Raw genomic sequence first — 8,622 nt, forward strand, 5'->3', positions numbered from 1 at the left:
AAGATAGACAATTAGTTTACCTACCTTCTCTTATGCCTGCCGGTTGTGACTTTTTCTGGCTAGTTTGTCTCTAGCTATTTGGCTCTTTGTGAGCATATTTTTTTACCTTTGAGACTCTAAGACCTTGTTGAACCTTGTTTGCTTATTTATTAATTATGGTCGTATGCATCGTTCTGATGCAGAGCCCGGGGAATTTTTCTTTTCAAAAAAAAACATATAATTACCGCTGATGCTCCATCACCCTCATCTTCAAAGAAGGCTGCATCGACATTAAGTTTGATATAAATTTTGGTTCAGGTTTCGTCCATCTATGCGCCTCCTCTGGAGTCCTCTTTATCATAGCGTTTTGTTGGTTTTTGATGATTACATAAAGGGCAAAGACCGCAGTTGGTCCAACCACGGCGTTCCTATCGACCGTCCAGATTATGTTCTGCATCACAAGCCAAGGCCCATTGCATTCAGCCGTTCACCTTACAAAAAGCCTCAATGGAAGCACGATGAAAGACCCGGCTGACCGCGGTCGATGGTTCGGACCATCCCCGCCGCTTCTCCCTGGCCGTGACCGTGAGATTTGTGTCGCCGGTGACCGGCCGCAAGGAGCGGCTCCAGGTTCACCCAATACGTCACGCAATACACACCGCACGTTCGGTGGGACGTCGACAGTGGATGGACCCGGCCGCCTCAATCTGGGGGGTTTGTTGGATCGGACGCAGCCGTGCATCCTACTACTCTCTGCGAGGCTGCGACGGATCCGACCGACGAACGATGATGCAAAACCTAACTAATGGTGAATCGTCAGACGTCAGACGCCGTGCAAGTGCCTCCCTCGATTATTATCTTGGCCTTGGACGTGGACACGCCAGCCCGCTCGCTGCCGCGACGTGGAGGCGAGGCCGATGGATGCTTCTCCTGGCTGCGCGCCGTGTCAGCAACGCAGGTCGGTAAAAAGAAAAAGCTACTGTATTTTCTGTGAAAAATGGTTGGAAAAATCTATGGAAACTGCGTTGAATTATTGCTGCAGCGCCGCTGTCGGTTCTAGCGCTCCTCCTGCGTGTCAAAGCTACGCTCCGGCGTTCAGCCACGTGCACAGAACGGCCTAGCCTACCTGACAGATGCGGATCTCGTCTTCATTCTGAGAAGATACACCTTCGGATGCGAACGCGACCTATACTACTTCCGAGTCAACGTTGGCTACCTCAGTCGATCTGTGCCTCCCGTCTCGTCCGCTGGCCGTTGCCTTGCCTGAGGCGCATCCTCGATTTGCCGGTGCTTTCTGCGGATTTTCGTGCCCAATCTCACCAAGAATCGATCAATTCTGAAGACGGTAGCAATGGAAGAACTTGGATGCGGTACGTAGAAGCACGATGTGAACTTCGGTATATTTACAACAGAAGAAGAAAAGTCGACTGAAACAGAGCATGTAAAGCAGCTACATCGATCGATCAACCATAAGCTCTGGTTCCATGCACGCAGAGAGCATGGACAGGCATCGATCGATCGTACTATGGCTCTCACATATATAGCTCGCTCGCTCTCCTATATCTATATGTCTACGCCGGCGGGCCGGCCAGGCGAGGTGACTAGGCCCAGTCGCCGACCGGTATGGCGCCCCCGGCGCGCCGCAGCGGCGACAGAGAGCGGGAGGCCAGCGGCGAGGCCTCCTGCCCGTGCCCGTGCCCGGCGGCCGGCCTCGTCTCCAGCAGCTGCAGCTTGAGGAGCTGCCTCCGGGTCTCCTCGTCCTCCCGCTTGATCCTCCGCACCTGGCTGTGGATGAGCAGCACCTCCCGCTGCTCCTGCTCCTCCTCCTCCTCCAGCCTCCTCCCCTCCATCGAGACAGACGGAAGCGATCTCACCATGGCCGTGGATGAGCACGCACGCACGAGCTGAATTGTTAATCTGCTGCACCTGCACTGCACGTATTGGCTGCAGTCTCTTGGCGCGGCGACCGCGGTTTATATAGCGGTAGGTATGCGGGTGGTGGCAGAGGAGGTCAGCCAAGGTTGTCGGGTCTGGGTTTGCTTGCGGATCGATTTTGGCGGGAGAGCGACGGCGGCGGGCCGGAGACGTGGGGTGGCTTCCGAGCGGAGCGCGTCGCCGTTTCAACTGTTTTGGAAAGGCACGCCACGGCGGCTCCTTTTCTTTCGACACATGGATTAATCGTGCGAGTGCGCGCCATTTTGCTTTCGTTTGCCAGCCTCCTTTCCTTTCTCCTGGGACAAAAAAAGAAAAGAAAAGAAAAGAAAACGTGTGGAGTGGTCACTGACTCGGCGGACGGATATGGTGGTGGTGGCCCACTGTCAGTGATAAAAAGAAGAGGTTGATCACCTTTCCGCGGCCACATTCTCTATCTACTAGTTGTTGGGGCGCCCCCTGGTGGCGCCTCTTGAGGCGTTATTGAGCGCACTAATCAAGCTTCCATAGTTGTTAACGCGCTGACAGTGTAGACAAGCGACAATGGTTAAAGATATATCACAACTTTATCGATAGCTGCAAACAATAGCACTAATCAAACATTTTTTGGTATTTTTTAAACCACGTTCATACACCTCTTATCAAGAGACCAACACATTATTCATTGTCAAACTAGAAAGTGTCATTCATGTATATCAGGAAAGAACATTAATAACTAAGATAGCACTCACATTAAGATCAGTCAACTGGTAACCTAAAAACTCAGGGTACGAATTTGGCGGTGGCCAAGCCACTTTCCTGAACACAAGAAAAGCAAACATACATTATCATGACATCAAGCTGATTTGTTAACTCCAGAATTAGACATACCTAGCAACGAGCAAGAGGAGCGCACCGTCAATTCATTTATGGCAGGTTGTGCATGTGAAGAATAATTTACCCAAACCTAAAAACCGAAGCATAAAACCTACGGTTAGTGAGATAAAGTGGAAATGGAAACAACATTTTTCAAAAGGAAAATCATCTCAATTTCTAATAAATCATTGTTATTCAGGAAATAGATATATACAATGTATATATACCTACTTGATAAATATTTGAGCAAATGCAATACACTCGATTTGTTGTGCTTTGAAATGGACTGGTATGCTCAGAAGAAACTTGGTATACAATTAGTAAAATTGCCGAGACTGGAGATAGATGCAGCAGAGTAAGACTTATAAAGGTGGGAGTAACAAACAAACATAGCTAATATCATGTAGTCACGAACAACTCCGTCCATTCCAAGATGACTTATGGTACGTAGAAATTACACATTGTTCAAACAGATACAAAATAATGCAAGCACAACATGAGGTGATGATTGCAGAACTTAACCGGGTTTACTCTGGGAATGAGGAGAGCAACACAGAGATCTCTTCTGAACAAGTGAATCTAACATGTCATACATTACACTAGATTATGTAATAACTCACACTACCAGATGGTAGTCTCCAACAAATTAAAATTGGTGCGCCATACCAAGAGGCCTTGTAGACAAAGCATATATATTGTTGAAAGCAAAGCATGGGGTAACATATTACTACTCAGCAGTCATCACACTCAGGCACATGATTGAGAAAATCAATAAACTATGGGGTGGCTCATACCTTGATGAAGCCAATGTCCTTGGCGTTGCTGCGGAAGCAATCCCTGCAGCACACCCGTACTTCCGGATCAGGCCATGCGAGTTGCCGCAGACCCGGGATACTCATTCATCAGATCCCATCCATGGAAATTTGACAGTATAAGAGAAGAACAATAATACAAAGTGGGGCAGGGGATCCAGAGGAGGGCGAGGGAGATGGGCATACCTGGCCATGGCAGATCCGACAGTGGCTGAAGGTGTCATCCATAACACCAACGCATTACAATCATAATAGTAACCATTTCATTTGCAAGTCGATCCACCATCGTCATGTTGACAGTGTTGACGTGCTCGCACTCGTCGATCCATTCGTTGTATCTGCAGGAAAAAGAATTCAATCTTTGGTTCCAGGTCCGGATAAGCCTAACGTATTTGTAATAACTCTATAGAGTAAAGAGTTCTTTGTTGCATTCAACTTACATATCAATAGGCTCAGTCACCTCTATAGCACTGTATTTCCTTTAAACAATATTTTTATATAGGTTCAGCTTTGAACTTCTGATGATGCAAGTTTGTTTGAAGCAGTCCTAACTCAAGACTTGGACTTGAAAAAATAGGGAGCCACATAGCCTATCTTACAAACATGATGGTGTGATGTAATGGCAACAAAAGCAAGCATATAACTGTACATGACTACTACCTTGGCCCTGCTCCATTATGACCTAGTTGATTAGAGTGACTAAACACCCAAGAGTATATAAGAAGGGGCATGACTGTAGGAAAATTATGGATAAGCTACAACCTGTTCCTAGAACTGTAACCATTAGGTTAAGAAAAAATAAAACCAATGAGATGTCTGGTGTGGAATATCTAGCTGAGAATCGATCAGTAAGATATCTGCATTAGGAAGTAAAATCTGCAGTTCTAAGTATAATTTGGGCATTCCATTTACAATGGACTGAAGCTTTCCTGGCAAAGGTCGTCTCTCATAAACTCATGTGATGAACTGAACACAGTGATTCCTACTAAACATAAAGAACCCTGCTGCCTTCTGCTACACGTGCAGATTTTTATGCAAGATTACACGTGCATAATTTTTTTTAGTCATGTTTAGTTAGTGCATAAAGTTCTCACGTAAACCATATTAAGTCTGGTGAATGACAAACAAAAATCAAGAGGATCTTTTTTTAGTCTCCAAAGTACCTGAAAGAACGGAAGTAATGCCTCATCTAGAACTGTATTGCTTCCATAGGTTGTGTTAGAAGAGTCATTCTGAAAGAAACACTGCGTGCAATTGAAGATCTTAAGCTATCCTTGATCAAGATGCAAATGAAGAGGCAAAATCTCAAGGCACAATCTGAAAAGATTAGGTGCAAGAGAAGACGGTCAGTCATCATACTGGGTGCGCATATAAGGTGTCGGAAGGAAGCGATGGGTAACAGCCAGCACTTAATTCAATGATACATGAAAATTATAGTTCAGCGCTCAAATACGGCACATACACAAAATTAGTGTTAATGACTAAGGCCAACAACAACAGTCTTGTCACCAGCAACCATATAGGCATGGATTTCGAATTCAGGTAAGCCATCACGAATGTGTTTTGCGTCTAAAACTCAATATTGTTAAAGCAACCTAAAGCCAGTCATCGCGCTAACTTTTGGACCTTATGGTATAATTAACTTGTCCACATTACGTACAAAATATTATTTTCATAAATTTCCATAACTACACGCATGAAGCAACCTCAATACTGGATTGTACAAAAGAAGACACCAGATTAGATCCATTTACTACATAAAGTGTGTCCCTGCTATTTAGCTGTGAGACTCACCATCCTCCATTTTTAGCCAGAAATATGTACCGACCGACAATAACCTGACTGTGCGTAATCTAACAATTTGGGTTATCAAATTCACTATGATGTTTGATTAGGGAACCTATATCACCTCGAAAGTAAACTAAAAAATCATCCAGCCTAAAAGAAATGCGATTCAGGTGAGACGAGACAAGCTGAGATGGTGGAGGACTCAACTGGAAATGGCGTAGACGAGGTGGGGGGTGTCGGCGAGACGCGAGAGGTGCGCTAGCGCCTAGCGGAAGGAGTTCCTGCAGTTTGGGCTGAAGTCGACGGTGATGAGGAGGTCCCTGCCGCGGCACCGCTCCCTGGTCTCGCGCTCGAGCTCCAGCGCGGCATGGGGCACCACCGGGATGAGGCGCAGCAGCACCACCTCCCTCCAGCTAGATGTACTCCTCCACGTCCTCCTCCACCATCTCCATCGGCACTCAGTAGTTGGTGCCAGGACAAGCAGACATGCAATACTGGCAATGTACATTCGTACAATAAATCAGAGATAAGGTCCCATCACACAAATCCACAGAAATATAAAACCTACGGAAAGATAAAAAAGAATTGGCACACAACAGTTATGATCTATCTTCTTGAAAACTAAAATACATGGCCCGTCTTATTTCCTCATATTTAGTACAGAACATGATGAAAATAAATTCAGAATTTATATACTGCAAACTAATGCTAAAACCAGCTTTACTTGTGATATATAGATCAATCACCTAAACCTCTGTCAATGACGAGGGGACACTGGTGACGTCGTCAAAACCCCATGAGCAAGGGGACGTCAATGTCGCAACAACAACGACAACCACATAATATGTTGCAAATGTCAACATTCAGCAAGCTGGGCAATAAGAATCAGCCATCCCAACCATATCCGTGTCAACCACTCGAACTGAAAGATGTAAAATTGAGCATCGCATGTACAAACTAAAATCTATAAGTTTTGACCTCAAGACGCTGTTCTGGCTCTACATTTAGTTTTATAAGCACGAGCCCTCTTTCAACTTGTGGTTACTTTCATAAATCATCAACATGTACAATCGATATATAAAACTATGAATATCAGATACTATGTTGACTTGATCAGGCACAAAAACTGAAAGGTGTGGTTCCACTGATTACATGTTACTATTAGGTAACAAATCTTTTCAATATCACGGAATACTTAAAGAAGAAATGCTGATCTATATAACATTAACAAGTTTGTAGAACCGCTCCACGACCGTGTGAGTATTTTCTCCGTTCCTGTACTACCATAGTGAACAACGCCTTCCCTGCAACCTTAACATACATACATATAGATCAATGACGGTTCAAAACTGGTCCACAGAAAGAGAGAAGGCTTACGAGAGCTTGGGGTGGGGTGGCACCGGCGAGCCGGTGGCTGGATTAGCGGCTTCCGTGGCGACGGACACGAGCCCTTGGTGTCGCCAAGATGGACATTGACGTGATGCGGCGGCTGATGGTGATGACCGAATCCAGTCCGAAACACTGCGCCAAATTCCAAACAGTAAGTAGCAGTAGGCAAGTAGCACCATGCCGAAGCTTCTCACCTCCGGTTCTCCTTGGGCTTACACCTAGATGCGAGGTAGGCGGCGAGGTCCTCCTTGGTGTGCGTCTCCGTCAACTCTACCACCTCCTCCGTCAGGGGGCTGGCCGCCATGACTCTATCGTGCCGCCTCCCCCTCGTCGCCGCCGTGGCCCATCTCCACTCTCTGCTCGTCCCCGTCCACGGCGGGCTTCAGATCGACACAGACGGCGTCGTGGGGCGGGGCAGTGCAACGTTGTGCTAGGACTGTAGGAGCAGGGCGACCTGGTCCTCGTTGTCCCAGGCGAGATCCACGGCCATCGGTGCTCTCTTCCAGCGAGGCCACCCTGCAGCCGGCCGTTGCACGACAACTGACGAGGAGAGACGAAGAGGAGTAGGCCGGCGGCGGCTCACAGCAGGGGAGGGTTGTGCGGAGACCTCGGGCCAGGTCTTGCGGAGGGGCTCGGAGCAGGGGGTGTGACGGAGGAGAGGAGGCGGCGGCGGCGAAAGAAGGGGGTCGTGCGGAGACCCGGGCCAGGTCTTGCCCAAGTGCTTTCGATCTCGTATCCCTCTCGTTTTTTTATCGCTCACAGTAAAGGACACGTGGACATCACGGTAACTCGCCCTTGCCGTGACCGTTAATGGGTTTAATTATCTGGTCGGGAGCTATCTGATTGGGTTACTGATCAACTCAATCCATGATTAACGCGTGCCGTCTGAGACAAGCTGAAACCAAAACAAGAACAATAATCGAAGCGAAGCGCTCCTGAACCAAAACCCATGTTTCCCTGGTGATTTTGAAGATATTTTTCCGCAAGGTACCTAGGCAGCACGGTCGAGTGGGCGCCGCTTCTGCAAAGTTTTCATGTCTTGAATTTCGGAGCAGAATGGGTGACTAAATCTGTCGAAACATCATTTGATATTTGCGGATTCTACTAGTGAGACATTTCTTGTAGACTTCTTTAGGTTTTGTTAGGCTGGTCATAGTGGGAAGGAAATTAAACATAGTTAACTCACATGACACCAATCTAATTAAGTATCATACTCCCTTCGTCCATAATATAAGACGCCATGTCTTATTATGGGACGAAGGAGTGGTAAATAGTGTCATAGTAACCGTAATGACGGTACCACGAACATATCTCATTGTTAACTACTAGTCACATAAACGAATTTGCCTTGCATGCGTTAAGTTACGACCTAAGTTACTTTCAATATGGTCAGCCATGCTAGTCATGCTGGGGAGTAACTTAGACTAGTGTCATGCATATGACACTAGTTTATATTACTATCTTCATAGTACAAAGTACCATAAAAGTAGTATCATAGATGGTTGCATTTATTAGGCTATAGACTTATTTTGGCCTGGGTTACATTATGTTACGGTAACATATCATGTTACCACAAACACCCCTCCTCTCATTAACTACTTGCCGCATAATCAAATTTGTCTTGAAGTGCGTTATGTTACTAGTTAACTTGCACCGCAAACATCTCTCCTCATTAACTACTAGCCACATAACCAAATTTGCATTGCGGTGCGTTCTGTTACTAGGTAAGTTACTCCCACTATGATCAGCTTTATAGACTCTGTACAAATGACCTTAACAAAACTGATGTTTCCTTTCGTTCCCACCTTGAGATTCTCTAACTTAAGTTTGGAGACTTGGTAGTCACTGACATGTGGCCCATATGTCA

General features: G+C 46.3%; 1 long non-coding RNA gene across 4 annotated transcripts; it reads right to left on the reverse strand.

The window, feature by feature from the left end:
• Positions 1 to 1,853: 1,853 nt before the first annotated feature.
• On the reverse strand, positions 1,854 to 7,462 carry LOC123103700 (uncharacterized). Of its 4 annotated transcripts, XR_006449937.1 has the most exons (9): positions 6,950 to 7,462; positions 6,744 to 6,887; positions 5,574 to 5,860; positions 4,742 to 4,895; positions 3,561 to 3,916; positions 2,782 to 2,857; positions 2,643 to 2,709; positions 2,326 to 2,432; positions 1,854 to 2,210 (listed from the first exon to the last, which is right to left on the reverse strand). It is a non-coding gene; the product is annotated as an uncharacterized lncRNA (long non-coding RNA). The 4 variants fall into 4 exon arrangements; XR_006449936.1 differs by having other exon boundaries at positions 1,854 to 2,432; positions 2,807 to 2,857; XR_006449935.1 differs by having other exon boundaries at positions 1,854 to 2,432.
• Between the last annotated feature and the right edge of the window lie 1,160 nt (positions 7,463 to 8,622).

Source organism: Triticum aestivum, chromosome 5A (genome assembly GCF_018294505.1).
Source record: "Triticum aestivum cultivar Chinese Spring chromosome 5A, IWGSC CS RefSeq v2.1, whole genome shotgun sequence".
Taxonomy (NCBI): Eukaryota; Viridiplantae; Streptophyta; class Magnoliopsida; order Poales; family Poaceae; genus Triticum; species Triticum aestivum.